This window comes from Ambystoma mexicanum, chromosome 4p (genome assembly GCF_040938575.1).
Source record: "Ambystoma mexicanum isolate Mex_15411 chromosome 4p, UKY_AmexF1_1, whole genome shotgun sequence".
In the NCBI taxonomy this organism is placed as follows: Eukaryota; Metazoa; Chordata; class Amphibia; order Caudata; family Ambystomatidae; genus Ambystoma; species Ambystoma mexicanum.
Window position 1 is genome coordinate 239,932,607 of NC_090927.1, and position 18,973 is coordinate 239,951,579.

An 18,973-nucleotide genomic window follows, 5' to 3' on the forward strand; every position below is an offset into this window, starting at 1 on the left:
ATGGCCTCATTACGACCCAAGCGTTAAGGGGTCCCTTTGCGGCTCCTGACCTTAACGGCTGGTATGGACCAGCCGTTAAAGTAGGGACCCGCAAAGGGGCCTTGATGGCAATTACGGTACCGCAATTTGCGGTACCATAATTGCCACCTTCCCCATTCCCATTGAGCCCTATGGGGCAAAAATGAGAATGGGGAAGGGCCATGGAGAAAGGGGGAATTACTGCCCCACCAACCTTGGAATGGGGTGGTAATTCCCCCTTTCTCCATGGCGGACTCCGGCATGGACCATGGTGCTACTAGCACCATGGTTTAGCACCAGAGTCCTAATGAGGGTCTATGTGTCTTAACAGGTAATATGATAACAAAGTATGAGAGCACAAGGTAATGATGATTCACATCAGGAAGTGAGTAGATATTTGGTTGAAGACTGGCCACTGAGCAAAAATCAGAGGTCTGATGCCAGACCATTTAGAATAATATGTGAGGAACTATCTACAGAAGGTGGTATATTGAGAAGAGGCGAAATAGTACTGCCTCCTGAGAGTGTAGGGGGAATATTATTGCCAAATCACACACAGTGCATTCTGGGATTAGCAGCAACAAATCTCTTGTGAGGGAGCATTTTTTGTGGCAAGGCTGGATAGAGATGTAGATAGATTTGTTAGAGATTGCACCCAGTTTAATGAAAGTTATACAATTTTAATTTTGAGAACAGCACCATGGGAACACCAAAGATTCAGTTGGAACCTTGGGCAAGGGTGGTCATGAACATTATTGGTCCATTGTATGGACTTAGAGCCGAAAATAGAAATGCCTTGGATTTAGTTGGTTACTATAGTCATTGGCCAGAGGTAATGTTTGTCAAACAATTGAGCACAGAATTTGTCAATACATTTCTTCAAGATATTTTTTTGAGAGAGGGAATACAGAAAGAAACTTTCACTGATACTGGGACACAGTTCGGGTCAACCAAGATGTTAAACTTTATGAATGAGAGAGGAATCAAACACATTCGGTTAGTTTAGTTTAGTTTAGTTTATTTATTTGTATAGTGCTGCCTGGCCCTGGGGCATCAGGGCGCTTAACATGGTTACATGGTTACAATCATTATCACAGTCAGTATATGAATGTTACAAGGTTGTACAAGGCATATGTATGACATTTCCAGAGTTAATATAGGACACAGTATATGCAGGTATTATACTAACATTTGTATCAATGTATGGCATTTGCAAGTTCTTACAGTATATACAATAAGTTGTATAGAATCAAATATGTACAGTCAATTATATAGCTAGCTATTCTGGGTGTCTTAGAAATATGCTGAATAATTATGTTTTGAGGGTTATGGTGTCAATATAGATATAAATATATATACATAAGTCAGATGATAGCGCGGGTTGTGGGCTTAGGCTTCGTTGGCAAGTAGACATGTTTTGGCAGTGTGTCTGAATTGGTGAAAGGATGGTTTGGTTCTGAGGTCAGATGAAAGGGAATTCCAGAGTTTCGCTGTGAGCACTGGAAAGCTAGAACCGCCTGTTCTTTGGACCTTAAATCTCGGGACATGTAAGCATTGAGTTTGAGCTGATCTGGTTAGACGAGATGGGAGTTTATGCATGAAGTTATCTGAGAGGTATCTGGGTGCTTGATTGGACAAGCATTTGTGTGTGAGAGAGAGTGTTTTGTACTCTATTCTTTGAGGTTTAGATATCCATTGGGTAGATTGTCTTGCCTCAGATATGTGCTCGTGTTTGGATATGTTCAATGCTGCTCTTAGAGCATTTTTCTGGACTACTTGAAGCTTGTTAATGTTCTTTTGGCTGGTGCCTAAGTAGAGTGTGTTGCAATGGTTGACTTTTGAAAGTACTAGTGCTCTGGCCAGAGTTATGCAGTTAGAAGTCGATAGATAAGGTCTGCAGGCATTGATGAGCTTGCATGTGTAAGGAGTGGAGGAAGAAATGGCATTGATTTGTCTAGTCAAGGTAAGTGAGGAGTCAAGGTACATCCCTAGTGTCTTGATGTGGTTGGATACAGAGATTTTATTGCCGTCAATGGTGAATGTTTGATAGAGTTTGTCAAGGTTATAGAGTCTGGATTGGGAGCCTAGGAGGAGGAGCTCAGTCTTGTCGTCGTTGAGGCAGAGTCCGTGTTTGGCCATCCATTCTTGAATAATGGATCAAATGTTGTTGAGGACTTTGTTGTCAGTGGAGTAGTCACCAGTTAGTGGAATGAGTATTTGAGTGTCATCTGCGTAATTTGTGTAGATGACACCCAAATGATCTAGTATGTCAAAAAGGGGCTTAGTAAACACATTGTATAGTGTGGGCAAGACACAGGAACACAGGAACCCTGTGGGACGCCGCAAGTGATGGGGGCTGGTTCGGCGGCAGCGGTAGGTGCAAATACCCGCATGGATCTGTTGTTCAAGAAGGACTGGATCCAGGTATTGGCCTTGTCAGAAAAGTTGGCTGCAGAAGTTTAAGTGCTTGCAGAGAATCTTGTGGTTAACCAAGTCAAAAGTGGCCGAGGGGTCAAGGAGGAGTAGAAGGGCCAGTTTACCATTGTCTTTAAGGTTGTCTATTTGCGTCTTAAGATCGATCAAGGCGGTCTCCGTGGCGTGTTTGGGACGGAAGGCCAATTGTCTTAGTCCTAACAGGTTGTTTTTCTCTAAGTGGTTCTGAATCTGCAGGTATGCTGCTCTGTCCAGGATTTTTAGAAGGAAGGGCACTGTTGTAATGGGTCTATAATTAGTGGGGATGTTGGGGTCCAAGGAGGGTTTCTTGAGCAAGGATAATACCCAGGAATCCTTGAGGTTGTTAGGTACTATACTGGATGTGAACGAAGAGTTTATGAGGAGGTGATAAATGGGGAAAGATGTTTGGCCACCTCTTTGATAACTGGAGCTGGGCAGATGTCGCCTTGGCATTTGGAAGGCTTCAGGGAGGTTATTATGTCTTCGACCTCTTTGGTGGTGATGGTTGTGAGTTCTAATAAGTTGTTGTTATCCATTTGTTTCGCGTGGGTGGGTGTGATAGGATTGTCAGCGATGGTGAGACTTTCTTTCTTGGACTCGATTTTCGATTGCAGCATAGCAATTTTGCCAAGGAGTGCTACTTGGATGTTGGTACACCAAGAAGTATCTTTAGTGCACTTGTCCGGTATGGGGGATGGGGATTCAAGGTCTATCAGGATGTTAAATAGCTCTTTCGTGTTGGACTTAGCCTTACTAATTCTCTCATTGTACATGTTTTTTTTAGTTTGGATGATTGCTTACTTGTAGCTGTTGGAGGCTAGTGTGTAAGATAGCTTTTTGTTGATGGAAGGGGAATGCTTCCACAATGATTCAGCTTGTCTCTTGTTTTTGCGAAGAGTTTTTAGTTCTGGTGTGAACCAAGAGTTGAGGTGCGCGCGTGGTTCGGCTTTGTGTAGTTTGAGCAGTGCTACGGTATTGATGGCTTTGAGAATAGTTGTGTTGTAAAGGTCTACTAATTCTGTGGGGTTAGCAATGGTAGGTGTAAAGTTGATGATGAGTTGGAGTAGTGAGAGAAGTTTCTCGACTGTGATATTTTTCTATTTCTTGTGAATGTGGGTGGAGCGTTAGAGGGTGGTGCTGATGCTTGTTTATCTTTGTTGATGGTGAAGGTAATGAGATGATGATCGGTCCAAGCACAGGGTGTTTTGGATAAAATTGTGGTGTTGCAGTTAAGGTCCGCTAACCAGTCGAGGGTTCGGCCTTTGTTGTGTGTGGGTTGAGATATGTGGTGTGTAAGACCTAACTCTGAGATGGTGTTTGCGACAGTGTTTGCTTTGTCATCTATCACATTACAGCCCCTTTAAGTCATCCACAAGCCAACAGCTTATTGGAAAGATTAAATAGGGTGGATAAAACCCTGGTACAGTTGAGTAGGGAGTGATGGTCAGATCTTGATGCCGAACTGAGCAAGATGATGTGTGCTCACAAAGTGAGGAAACATCTTAGTATAGAGAAGTCACCATTTGGAGTAGTGAGAGGGAGATGATGTGGAGATGTCAGGTTTTCTGATGGATGGAGGAGTTCCTGAACAAGTGAGTGACTGAAATGGACAGTGCAGTGGACCTACGTAGACTAGGTGAAAAAAAGGAGTGGATGAGGAGGAATTATGATATCAGTAAGAGAGGGAAGGTGGTGTTGTTTAGATAAAGTTGCCTTTAGTGTTGAAACACCATTTTTACATTTCAGTGGGACTGTCAAGGTGGTTAAGGTGACAAGAATCAGTGTATGAATGGATATGGGAATGTGGTGAAATCTGAGCAGAGTGGCAAGGGTTAGGGGATGATTACCTTTGGTTGTGAAAGTGAAAGTGCTAGGACATTGTGTGTTCTGATTCACTGGGCTTCTTGGTAGTCAGGATTCTCTTGGAATTCTAGAGTGTGAAACAGGAAGGAAGGGGTCAAGAGAGGAGGAGGACTGAGGCTGAATATGCTGCAATACAAATGACTGTACTTATGAAATACACACTCTCAACTATACAGTAGAATCTGTACAGTAATTACAGGAAGATGATGAATGGTGACCACAACAATAACAGTGATGGTGTTTGCCAATTGGAGCAATGCAAGTGGTACGGTAGTACATACGTGCCAAATGTGCTGAATTGTTTGCATGGGAATTCTAAAGTAACACAATTATATTTACTGTGTCACCAGATCGTGCCCTTTTTCTTGAACTTAAATATGATCTGCTCTGGTTCTTTGAGCCACAGAAACCCTAACCCAATCCAACCATGTTTCAGTGCCACTGTATAGGATATCCTTTTTCTCAGCACCTGTTATAAAAGATAAAGGTTCCATCTGATTTTGAGGGGTATGTGGTCTGCATGAATGATTTGTATTTTACAGTTGACATCTTATGCTGCTTGGTAATGAAATAGCCTGTTTTTGTCTCCTTCAATTTACCCGCTATCTTTCGACCTTGTAGCATGAACATCTATGACAAAATCTGCATTATTTGTGTATAGCATGGCTTCTGTTATGATACTGTTACCAGATATTTTGATCATAACAAGTGGCAGGGAGTTATCTACCACCCTACAAACTGCTGTGCAAGGTGGCATCCAGGCATTCAGCGCTTTATCAACCTGTAACCAGAATTGTGAAATGATGACATCCCCAAGGGTCCACTGCCAGTCCATGGAACAACTATTTCAAGATGACACATCTCTCCTTTTAACCACAGCAAAAGCCAAGTAAGGCATGGAAGCAACAGCATCCAAAGGGCTCCTGTTATGGAAAAGTATAGTTATCAACAAAAACAGTATTTTTATAGAGCTTGCCACCTTACAAAAGGACTTTACATTTTGTCTTCAGAAGGGGCATAACAGATGTCAATAAGCTTCCAGCTGTGCCAGCCATCATACCTAGATGGAAACGTGCTGTACCATACCTTGTGAACAGAAGCAGACGGCAAGATATGCACATATTAACTCTTCCCAAGGACCTGCAAGGGGATGATCACAAGAGATATGTTAAAATTCGCTTTGAAGTATTTGAAGATCACATCATTCCCTCGTGGAAAACTCATGGGCCTTCCATAACTCTGCCGTTTTCAAAGTGCTGCAACACGGCCATCTGGTGCAGATTAGACACATGTGAAAGAAATCCCATATTTGCTAGCGAGGAGCGATATGAATTTAATCAACATGGACTTTGTCAGAGAAATAGTCCAACTTCAAAAGTAATTTTCCAAAATGACACCTGACCCCAACTAAAAGCACTGAATCCCCCACCACCCCCCGGCCTGTTTAAGCAGGCTACACTACCCTACAAGTAAACAGCAACATGAAAATCGCTCTCTATTACATTTCATATACCTCTAAGGCCTATCGTGGTTGGGCCCATTGAGGTGTCAACATGTGTACCACTCTAATTCTGGCATGAACCAATGTCTATGACTGCACATCCTTCCTTAATTCCTACCCCAACCCTCTTAAAAGGGTATTTATACTCAGAGTTGAATGTTATAAATATTATTGTTATTATGATATTATTGTTATTATTATTATTATTATTATTATTATTATTATTATTATTATTATTATTATTTGTATTATTACAAGCACTTCATGGCAGCCTCCTCCATCTCCTTAGTACTTGACTAGGGATATAACTCATAATGCATGGCACTGTCCTGTTTCCAAGGCAAGCTCATTACATGCCCCCCCCAGACACCCCCATCGAACCTCTTGACACCCAGCAGCTCCTTGCCTAAAGACAATGAAGGCAGGTATGTGTAGGTGAAAGTTGCCACCAGAGGATTTGAAGTTCACAGGATCTACACCAACGCCCCCACAGCAGATGACACATATGAGTATAGGTGGTGACATGGACTTGTCTAGCGACCTGCTTCATAACAGGAAGCCCTGAATGAGATGCAGATGCCTAAAAATGTAAAGTGCATTGAGATCTTTCCTAGAGCTGTTATTCTCTAAGTACAGGATTAAGTGAACCTAAACACACGAGATTGCTCATATCAGTAGTTGTAATAACACATCAATTTCAATATTTAAGGTTTACAGGCCGAGGTATGGTCATTAACATGGGTTAATATCTGCCGCCAAGTTACTGTGTGAGTTGAAGATGAGGGCAAAACATTGGATAAGGGCAATATCCCAAGGGATAATGACCCATACAATGTATAAATAATATGCCCAGACACTTGTTTCACTTATTTTAAAGTTTTAAATACATCTTTAAATACATGTAGGAAAAACTAAGAAATGTGTCAATGAACTCTTGTACAAATGTGTAATACACATACAGCACAGTTTGCTTTTGTACTGTTGTTTATAGCTATGCAAAATAATTGGCTTTTTAAATGTTTACTTTGTTGTATTGCTAGGCATCACTGAAGCAATAGTACCTGAGGAGGGGGGCATTACAGGTCTGGTAGTGCCACTGGGTGATAATAAGCACAGCCATGGAGGGAATTTACCAGTTTGGTAATGCCCCCTCTGAGGGTTCTATTGCTATTAGTACCCCAGCGCGTCGTACCGGGGTACTAATAGGATTTTTTTCTGAAGCTGAACAACAACATTGAAACTGTTTTGCGACTCTCTCAAAAAACAGCCCCTTCTTCCTTTTCATGGCAACCACTGAAATGAATGGAAAAAAGAAACAGAAAAAGTGGCTGTCATGGAAAGGGATAAGGGGCTGTTTTTTGAGAGAGTCGCAAAACAGTTTCAATGTTGTTGTTCAGCTTCAGAAAAAAATCCTATTAGTACCCCAGTAGCCCATTCTCTCTTTCCATGGTGTCCAATGGAAAATGTAAGCAAATAAAATGGCCACCATGAAAAGGGGAAGGGACTACACATAGTCCTTTCTCGCTTTCCATTGCAGCTAATCGCGGGACGGAGATGCGCCGGGAATAGACATGTTCCCGGCACCAGCGAGGGACAGAGGACGAAAGGTAAGTGGGGTTTGGGTAGGGAGGGGATTGGATATGTGGAAAAGGGTGTTATGGCCGGGGGCAAGGGAAAGGAGTAGCAGGGAGTACACTTTCCTTCGCTCCCAATGAGGAAAGATGGTGGCCTCCTGCTCTGAGGATGATTGGGGCAGGGTCTTTCCCTGTGTGGTAAGGACCCCATTCCAAGCCTCCTCATTGGCTGGGAGGCTGCCCTCGCCCCTCCCCCTCGCTGGGTACTAAGTTTCTAAAAGGTGAAACATGAACTCCTTCAGAATCCAGTATTCAGAGAAAGCTTTGTTTAATTACGTTATGGGACCCAAAATGCAAAGCTTTGGCAGATACTGGAAGAACCAGCAGTGCAAATAAGTGGTAAGAATGTACAGTTGCATGCTGCCTTCACAAGCACAGCTTGAATATTGTTTGTCACGCTGCAAGAATGCTTGGAATGCATTCTATATCAGTAGTTATAGACCGGATAACAAGGATTCCGATTGGTTTGAGATAATACAAATGGACCTTCTCAAGGAAAAAAAAAAAGCTGCTGTTGGTGGAAGAATGCAAATACTGTCCTAAACCGGAACCAAATCAAATACCCAAGATAAGGAATTGTGGATTTCTCCCAATTTACTGAAGTTGCGGACACCCGCATGATAAGCAATTAGGACACACTTAAGGCACACATCAGAAACATTGCAGTATTGATGATGGCATGCATTAATAAGAAATTTAGTGAGATAATTAGAACGGGAAATCACAGGTACTTTCATCCCCTCTAGGAGAAACAGGTTCCTGCTTTCTTGCTTGTCCTACAGAAATTATGCCATGAATACAGCACCCTAATTAGCAGAAGTGGGGGCCTTGCATGAGCAACTAGAACATGATGGGCCTCATTCCGAGTTCGGAGGTAACCACGCCGCTATTGGCTGTCCAAATGGAGTAATTACCGGTCCATTCTGAGGTCGGAGGGACCGATAATTCCCCATTCACAAGGGCCATTCCCCATTCCCATTTGAACCCCATAGGGCTCAATGGGAAGGGGGAAGGCGGCAATAATGGTACCGTAAATTATGGTACCGTTATTGACCTCAGAGTCCCTTTGCGGGTCCGGTCCATAACGCTTGCTAAAAGCAGGCGTTAAGGAAGGACCCGCAAAGGGAACTTGTAGTAGGGCGGTCAGGGTTTAACGGGACCGGTCTGGTTACCGGTGACCGTTAACCCTTACCGCCCTACTCGGAATGAGGCCCTATGTCTATGGTCTGGGACGGCAAATCTGGAAAATTAATGGCACATTTTTCGAGATTGTGACTGCAGCCCCCTGTGTAATGTGGGACTGAATGTAGCATTCATGTTTGTCTTTTTATTGTGTGTTTCCGATAGGACTGGCATGCAGAGGGTTACCCTTTTCATTTCTTCCTGCTTTCAGAGAGACATTACTCCCCAGGACAATTTTATTGATTATCTGAAATGACTGTGGTGGGTCATTTTTCTCAGTAGCAGGCAGAGAACCACCCTGTGACATTGGGCTAACTTGGAGGGTGCAGATTGACTGACCGGCTTAGTGACCTATTGGAGCATAGCCTTTTGACAATTGGCTCAACCAGGATCTTGGTTTGTGAAGAGAACTGTGAAGGGAGCTGTAAAACAAGTGTTTATTGTAATGAGTCACACAACTATGTCCTTTGACTAGGAGGTTTTCTTTGATAAACTCCAGTGGATCCACCCTTCTTCGAATATGGAGAAGAGCTATATAAGAAAGGATCACCACACAAAACGTTTATCTTTTATTTAATTGAATGTTTGTGGCTATCTGCCCATTAGAAAAGTTCCTTCAAGAGGGGGAGTGTTCCTGCAGTAGGCAAACCATACCCCCTGATGAAACTAACTTTGTCAGTGAGCTCCAGGGAATTGGACTGACTGTCTGTGACTGAGGAAATGACAGATGTTGTATTTATTTAGAGCATGTGAGAAATAGGAGGAATGCTTCAGGAGTAAAATTGCAGGAGGTTCAAGTAGACTCTCTTTTAAAATAAAATGTCTCTCCTTGCATGCTCTGGCAGGGTGTCTGGCAATTTTCCCTGTAGAGGGCTTCATTCGTAGTTTGGCGGTGCAGTAATAATGTTTTGTGAATTCCATTTAACGGCATGTTACCGCACCAGCAAAGTCCACTTTTGCCAGAAGGGTGGCCGGAATTACCTCCAGCAAAGAGCTGGAGGTAATTCTGCCATCCCACCCTCAAGAATAGCTAGTATTCCTGGCACCGGTATTCCTGGCACCGGTGTTACTGGTGCTGGTTATACCGGCAAATCCCCCATGGAGTCCTATGGCTCTCCATGGAATGGGTATTTACCGCTCTTACTTGGATTTGTCATCTGCCAGTAATTCAGGCAGACCATGTGCCGTGACAGTGATTCTGTTTGCCGGTATCCTGGTGGCATTACTGCCAGGATACTGACAAACTCCTAATAAGGCCCATAGCCCCTTGTTAAGATCAAGAGAGCTCAAATGCTGGTCAGGTGTTTTTGTACTGAAGTTGTGGTGGTCAGATTCCTGCAGAGTTCATATCTTCCTCTCAGGAGTGCCATATAAGTGTTCCGATGATAGATGGAGGTGGAGTGCCTCTCCTGAGAGATATGAGAGGATCCATGCGGAGTTCCTTAGAAAACTACAGAGGTTACTTTGGGTCATACATGAATGAACCATTGATGTTGAGCCTGTGATATGATTAGGAAGAGCAAAAGTATTGTGAGAATCTACAGTGCCATCAAGGCACTATTTCCGTAGAAACAGGCATATTTCTCTTTGTCCTGTCAGAAGGTTGCTGCATGAATACAAAGTTGACTGCAATATGGAGGGAGTCTCCCAAATGGGTGGTATAGAGAGGGCCTGTCTGTAGATACGCTTTCATGAGACTTAATCTCAATCACTTGCCCTTATCTCTCTGAGCTCTTTAACCTGTCACTGCTGGACTCTTCCCTGACTCAATCCAAAGTGAAACTGTCTTACCCCTATCGAGAATACAATCAGCTTCCCCTAACGCCTCAGCAAACTATTGCCCAGTTTCTCACCTTTCACATGATTCAAAAGTCCTTAAAAATGTGGTCTTTGACCGGATCACTATGTACCTTCAGAATAATGGTCTTGGAGAGCCACTTCATTCTGACTCAATAGGAAACACTCCACCAGCACTGCAAGCATGCATGTCTCTGATATTCTCTCTAATGCTCACATCTTCAAACACTCTTCTATACTCATCCATTTGGACCTTTCTGCTGCTTTTGACACTGTCAACCACTCCTCTCTCCTCAATCTACACTACGTTGGGTTTCGCTTTTGCCTGTATTGCCTACCACCTGGAAAGTCAATCCTTTAAAATCTCTTGGAACTCGCAAACCCCAGACCCCACCCATCTTTCTGTCTGTGCCCCCCAAATATTAGTCATTGGACTTCTTCTCTTCACCCTCCATACCTCTGCCTTTGGAAGACTCATCTCATCCTTTGGCTTTCACGATCACCTTTTTGTTGATGACACTCAAATATGTTTCTCCTTTCACTCCTTCACCCCAGTAATCTTGGTACAGATTACAAACTGAATCACTGTAATTCATCACTGGATGCCTCTGTGCTGCCTCATGCTGAAATCTTAAGTAAACAGATGTCATCTTTCTCCCAGCTTCCAATCCATCTCTCCCCTCTCCTATCTCCTTCCCACATGACCTTCATGCTCCCTCCCGCATGGTTTGCAGTCTTGGGGTCCCCTTTGATAATGACCTACGACTGCAACAATTCATCTCTACCACAGCCTCTGCTGTTTGCATTAACCTCCTAAGCATTTGGAAAAAGTGTCTGCTTCTTATTAACCACTCTCCAAAAACTCTAATCTCCACTTTTGTGCTGAGAAAACTCAACTACTTCTTAAGGCTACTACTTGGCCTTCTTCTCTACTCCTTCTTCCCTCTAGACAAAGTCCTCAACTTTTCTAAACACACTCCCTAGTACTTCTACCTACCGACAACATGCTGGATGCCTCTCTATGTAAAGCCAATCTCTTTTCAAATTTCTTCTTTTAATCTACAAAGTTATGAATGGTCTTACTCCTCAGTACCTGTCTGATTGTATCCCAGTTTACGCATCATCTCTTTCCCTCTGGTCCTCCTCCACACTCAACCTCACAATCTCATACCCTCCCTGTCCTTCCTCTCACTTCAGCTATTTCTCCCTATTTGCCCCACTTCACTGGAACTACTACCCATAACAATCAAAGCCAGTTCTACTGTGGAGCTTTTCAAAGCTTTGATAAACTTCACTTAATTACTAAAGAGAGAGCTCCCTTTCCCCCGTGATCCCTGCCTGACCCCACCATTGCCCCCTGTGTTAATGAATAATGTAATTGCGTATATTTAATTAGTATTCTTCTTTGGTTTGATGCACTTGCCCACTTAGGTTAACGTCACCTTTGTAAGCCAAATATTATCTCATGTACATTTTGTTCCTGTTTATTTTGTTTTGTCCCCGATATATATCCTAATATTTTTACCTCATCATAAATAGGCTCATCATTTGATATCATCCTTATGCTGTTGTATAGTCAACCTTTGTGGGAATTCTTACACATCTGTAAATATGTTATTGTAAGTAATTTCTCTGCAAAATTGAAATCCGTGTTCTTCACATAAATACACATAAATACAAAAAGAAATGAATCTGCTTAGCGTTCGGTCTGTATTAACAGACGTGCTGGGTGAACATCTTTACCTCTGTGTTTTCCTTATGAATGTCTACCACTTACATGTGAAACTAAGTGGTTTCCAGCAATTAAAGACATAGGGACATACACACTGTGTCAAATGCCATGCCTTTAAATACTTTGGTACATCAATATTGTGGCGGAAAGTGCAACACCAAGAAAATACCGGAAAATAGGATCTTATCTGTGCATAAGCATAAATATTGGGTACCCCCAATATCTTCATATTTTCTAAGTGAGGGCGGGTCGATGCTTTCACAATAGTCATCGCTCCCCGGATATTTTACCCATACTGAAAAGCACAGTAAAGTAATGAAGCATATAAGAAGTGCATTGAAATGCATGGAAGGCAGGGGCCAATCAAAGGGAAGGCAACCAATAAGAGCAAGGGCCCTACACATCAAGCAAGTCCTTGAAAGTAGAACAGAAAGTCTAAAGGGGGGCAACAAGCCAGGGATATAATTTAAAAGGCCTACTACGCATGGTACTTCTAAGGGTATGGAAGGCATGCAAGCTTGGAAGGCAGTGAAGGCATGGAAGGCATGGAATGTTCTGTATTTGACATTTGAAATGTGGATCTACTTGTTAGCTGGTGTGCCAATGTTATTACAAATTAGATGTTATCTGTGTTTCCTATCACATGAACATCAATAAAATCTGCATTGCTTTCCACATCACAGCCTCTGTGAAAATCAGTGCACAGTGATGCAGAATATTGCAGTGAACATTTCACAGACTATTGCCAGGTGACATATCCCCCTGCCAAAACCCCTGCAATGAAAATTAATGTTGCAGCATGGCGATTTGCAATAAACATTTGGAATTAAAAGTACTGTTACATTTAGCCTTTTAGAAAAATAAATTAAATGCACATGTCTCCCACTGTGATCAGGTGGAATCATCAGGTTAGCATAACAGCATGCACTTTGTAAGATGGATTTCTAGAATCTGGCCTGTGTTAGCCAAAACCTAATTTAGGGAAGCATAGAAAGCAGTTAAGGTTATGCTCAGGAGAGTGTGAGTGGGTTAAGGGGGTCTACAATTAGTCCACACAGTGAAGCACTGAATAATTCCATTTAGACAGGTAAGTACAAACATACTATATTTATTCTAGGCCCAAAATACATAATAAGAAATGAAACACGCAAGTGCTAATATTACACAACACTCAATTATAAACATATGTACAATCACCTTCAGGTTCTTAGAAAAGCATTCAATAACGTACTCAACAAAAAGAAGGTAAGCAGTGATGCAGTATAATGGAACCAAGTCACAAGAAATGTTCCCTAACTAGAGAAGTCCAATCCTTGTGAAGACTGGGGCCTTCTGTCCAAAAGTCACAAAGCTTCTACTTAGGAATAGGTTGTTGGTGAAATGTTCCAAAAGATATTCAGCAAAGTTACAGATAGGCCAAATTATATTTGTATCTTTCAGATACACTGACTTTTAGACACAATGATAAAAAGGAGAAGGAATGGGATAACCAAAGTTTATTCTAAGGTTTATTCTAAGGATAACAGGGGGAGACAAATGTGTTTCGATTACTTAGCTACCTGACTCTTATTTTCCCAGTAGTCTAAATGATTCGACTGGCGGTCACTATAGTTAGGTTTTCCAGCCATTGCTTTCAGAGAAATGAGCCCAGGAGCTGTGAGTGCAAAGTTTCATCTGGTCAGTTCCAGTAGCAGAATGTAACCCTTGGTGAGGAAGAAATGCAGAAGACACTGTTGTAGACCTCTTCAGGACACTACACCAGACTGGCAAAGGTGAGTTTCAGTGACAGGCACCACATACAGGTGTCGGCAGGATTCCTTTCAGTCATAGTTCAAGAAGACCTTCCACAAAAGGATCCCTTGAAGCTGAAAGGATGAGCTTTGGCAGGAAGGCAACTTACACCACAAGCTGGTGATTACCAAAGTTCCAGTGGAAGAATACAAAACAGTGATATTCTAGCAAGGTAGCTCACTGGAGAGCTGGCCAATCCACAGGGTGGTCCAGGGACACTTCCCAAGGCTCGGGATAGATGGATCCTTGAGAACACATCAAGTCTAGTTGGTCTCACTAGTTCAAGGGTTGAAGCACCGCTCAGGGCCTTTCGGAAATCAGTTAGTACTGCAGGGCTTCACCGGGCCAAATGCAGGAAGGGATAATGTGCCTATTCAGGAGTCGTCCGTGGATCTTCAGTCAGCTACTCCTCTGCAGAGGATAATTGCCTCCAATGCTTACCTGAAGAAATGGCTGCAGGAGTACTATTCTTATCCAAAATCCTGACTGAAGTAAGTCCAAGCCCACCAATGGTAAGAAGCTGCACCATTCAAACAGCCAGCAGTGGTCCAATCAGGGACCACTGTGGGTTTCACTTATGCCCCACACCGAGACTCTCAGGCACCATGCATGTGGAATGGGACCAGACAGTCCCACCCCTTTCCTGGGGCAAGCATACACAAAGGCATCACTAACCTGCAAAAGCAGCAGCTTTTGTGAGCAAGTGGATGATCTTATATGGGATTTACCGACCCTGCAAGGCTAGAAGGCCAAACAACAATTTGGCAAAAATCCTTTGGTGTGGCCATTTTAGCAATTTTTCTATCTATTCACGGGAAACTCCAGAGGAGCCTTTCTAGGTCTTCCTAGCTCCATTGGATAGTTAGCCTTACTGACACTTTCAACTTTGTAAGGCCCAGACCATTAACGCATGAACAGACTTTGCAACATCAAGTGTGATAGAAGAAGGTCCCATTGCCTTCTTTGGGGCTAGCAAAGTTCTCAAATCATACTTTGGAGAGTTCTCTCTCACACCAACTAATTGTGGGGGAGATGTGGATAACAAATGATATGTCAGCTTATCTTCCTTCCACAGGGCCTGCCTATACCTGTACATAAGGCTGCTGTCTGAGTCACACACAACTTCTTCAGGGAAGCTACCTCTGGTATAAGTGTCCTGTAAAGCTGTAGTAACTGAATTGGCAGCTACTCTCTGATGTGGGTTGGCATCAGGATATCTGGTGGTGTGATCTACAACAACTAGGATAATCCCATTGCCCGGTTTAGCCTCTATCGCCTCCAATGCTGTACCAACTACAGATAGTGGTGCAAATGGATTCTGAATCCTTGTTCCACTTTTTTCAGATAGCTGAGAAAAAATAAACCCCCTAACTAGCAAAACACAGTGGTTTTCGACTGGGAACCTCATCTTGGGCTAGCAGGATTGCATGTGTGACCACTCTGGAGTTATCTTGATATCAAGATACACTGCCAGGGGAAAGTCATGCGTTAACTAAATGAGAACGGTCCACTTATCTTGAGGAACCACCAACATCCTATGATCTCCTCTAGAGGGCTCTGTGGGCTTGCACACTAATAACCAACCTACCTGTTGGATTCTTTGGTTCACAGTAGGCTCATCATCAAAATGAAAACAGGTATTTCTCCATAGGCCTTGAAGTGATAGACCTTTCTGTTGGCTCTTACTAATCTCATCCTGAGGCCACTCCTCTTCTGCAAGCAAGCTTGACATTGCAGGAGGTGCATAGCAATAGAGAGGTTCTGAATATTCCTCTTCCTCATCAGGTTCAGGGATTTGGCCAACTACCTCCACCTCAGTTGTAGGTATAGCTGGGCGATATTTTCTTTCCCTCTTTGTGTTTTTCTCTCCTTTAGCCTTATGTTTCCCCTTTGGCATAGGATAAGGAAGCCTTATGTTGCTATCTAGTGCTTGAAGGGTCTGCAGAGTGATTCTCAGGACCTACGTGTTGGATTCTGCTCTCTGAAAACTCTTCTAGCAACTCTCCTACTCACATTGACAGATGTCCTATCCGCTTCAGTATTCAGAGCTACAATTACAGGCATTACTGGGATGTTCAGTGAGGGACCTTCAGTCAAATGGGAAGTCACCATAGTAACTCTTGCAAGAGCCTCTGGGTTTACCAATGTGGAACTTTCCACATTTGGACTGGACGCAGTGTCCTAAAAGTAGATGCACATACACCTTCTATCAGTACAAAAGCCTCAGGAAAATACTTCTGGGGGTGAACAGCTATGCTAAATCCGAGGTTTCCAGGGAAACTAAATATAGTTCAGATCATTGACTATTGAGCAATGTATCTAAAGAGAAGGATGCCCCTGTTATTATCTTTTCCTCTTCATGAGCTGCTCGAAAGTATTCAGGATGCAGCCTGAATACCTTCAAGCAGGTCAACTGAGCTCCTTTCTACCTCAGCGCACCGCAGCTCAATTTTTCAGATTTCAGCAAGGCTTTCTTCTCCCAAACAATTGGGGTTGCAATACTAATATTAACAACCTCAGCCTACAAAAAGATGTGAGGTCTAAACACATGTTGGCTGTCTTTTGCAAGAATACATTCGAAAATACTGCATATTCCTTCTGAAAAGGCTGAGTTTTTTCCAGAACAAATTTGAATTCCTGCATAATCCCCCTGATTTCACAGCACAGTAAAACATTGGAAGACCCCTCTTCCTGTGTATTCTCAATGGTGCAAGCTAGCGCAAGCCCACTACTACTGTTGGGAGATACCCCAGCAACTACTGCATCACTATTCGTAGGCAAAGGAAACATTCCAGACTCCTGGTTATCTTGCAATGTCTGTATCAAATCAGCTTTGATACCACACACAACTTGTTTAAGTGATCTAATTTAAGTGCAGCAAGAGCAGATACAGTGAATGGTTCCATATTTTAAAGATGTAGGCAACTGTTATATATACCAACTATTAACTTCAAATCACAGTGTTCTGTGTAATTTGAATTATGATAGTACACCAGTGAACAACACTGGGGTTACCAAGACCTTATTCTCACTTCTGAGCATCAGCGTGTTCAGATGGGTTTCTAGAATCTGGCCTGGTGGACTGATTTTAGGAGGCCACTCTAGCTATAGTGAACTGCAAAACTCTGAATGATAAGCGTGGAGAGCAGTGAAGGCAATTTTCAGGCTAGTGTGAGTGGGGTTAGGGGTCCACAATGAGTCTATGTTAGGCGGAATCATATGCAGTACCCTTTGGGAACACCACACACCTTTAAGACTACAAGTGACAGTAAAAATACACCTTTGGTACAAGCCTGCACTACACAGTAAAGTGGTAGTGATGGCTGAGCAGCCAGACTTATCTCAAGAGTAAAGTGAGCAGTACCAATAGTTACACAAAGGACAGCAATTACTATGGTTCAAACAAACACTGACTCAAGGTTTCTGAGTAAAAGAATATACATTTATTTACACATCAGTTGTAAAACAATTCACCAAAGGAAAGCAGCAGAAAAATCACAATCTTAATGCACTACACACCACCCAATAGATTCTGGACAAGTTAAGCTCAAAATGAAGTGTGAGCAAAATGGCATTCCAGCAATATAAAAGGGAGGGAAAGACAAGGTTAGACAAAAGTTGACCAGCACCAACAAGTAAGTAAGCAGGGCCATCTAGAAAAAGTAACTACAGTGAAGAAATCAAATCAAGGCGCCTGGGCCAAAGTCAATGGTTCAAAGTGTTTGCAGAGGATCACACAGTTCAGGGTAGTTTGCGGTTAAGTCTTTGCCAAGAGATCAGAAAGAAGTTGGTCAGATGAAAATTACTTTAAAGAATAGAGAAGGACAAGCCCTCGGATTGGCGAAAGATTTCAAACACTTTCACCGCGGTCGGACGGAACAAACAACCGGGTTTGAACCGTACCTTAAATGAAGAAGAAGGATGTAGCTGAGGCATATATTCCTGGCAGGTCGTGCAGGCTCACGGTTCCTGAAGTGATGGTCGGACTGACATGAAGTAGGAAGACTGGAGGGTCCTGCACTGCCCAGGGAAGAAACCAGCAGCAGAGCAAAGCAACAAATAAAAGGTGCGCTCCTTAAACCCCAAGCAGGGTCCGGTCCTCCTGGCTATCCGGCTCACTGTAGCTGTGCACAGCAAATTCGACCAGTGGAGGGAGGCCTGGCTTGCAGTTTGGCAAACTGGTTGGTCCCACCAGCTCAAGGGGAGAAGATTCCTTGCAGATCTTCCCTGCTATCGAAGTTTGGAGATTCGGACCCGCAGCAGGCCTTCACCAGGAGGTTCAGTCGTGGTAGAGGTCCTCTTCTGTAAGCTTCTCTTTGGTTCTCTCGATCCAGTGGCGGCTCTGCCTTCACAGTCCCAGAGACCAGCTTTTTATGCAGTTTTCCCCCATTCACTCATCCTGGATGTCAATCACACAGCAGGGTGGTTGTCCCGGCGGGACAGTCACCACAGCCAATCATACAGAGTGCAACATGGGTCTCCAAGGAGACCCTGTGCAGAGAGTCTCAAACCCTTCCCACACATCCTGTCCCCTCAGACATTCAGGTGCATAAGGAGGGCTTCTGTTAAGAAACCCGCCAAAGGACGGTGAACAAAGGAACCAAACCTGGTTTGGCGCGCAGAGTAAAACATGAGAAAGACCTTTACAAAAAGAAATGGCGAATAAACCCAGCTGGAACCAAATAAAAGTAAATGTGGTCCAGCGGATTTAAGTTTGAGGCTACCAACTTAACCTAAAACAGTACCAAGGCTATTTAAATAAACCGTGGTAGGAAAACTAGGATAGATACCACTGCCACTAGCCAAATCTTAAAGAAAGTGGAACAAAATAATGTTCCATGGAAAAACAGACAAAAATGGATCATTATTAACCCTTTCCAGAATTCTATGTAAGATAGTTTGTACTGGGTCTGTGAGTTTAAAAAGACTAATAAAGTCAATGGCAACTTTACATATTCTGGGAGACAGTAGTCAGTCCCAGAAAATGGAGTTTGAAGAGGG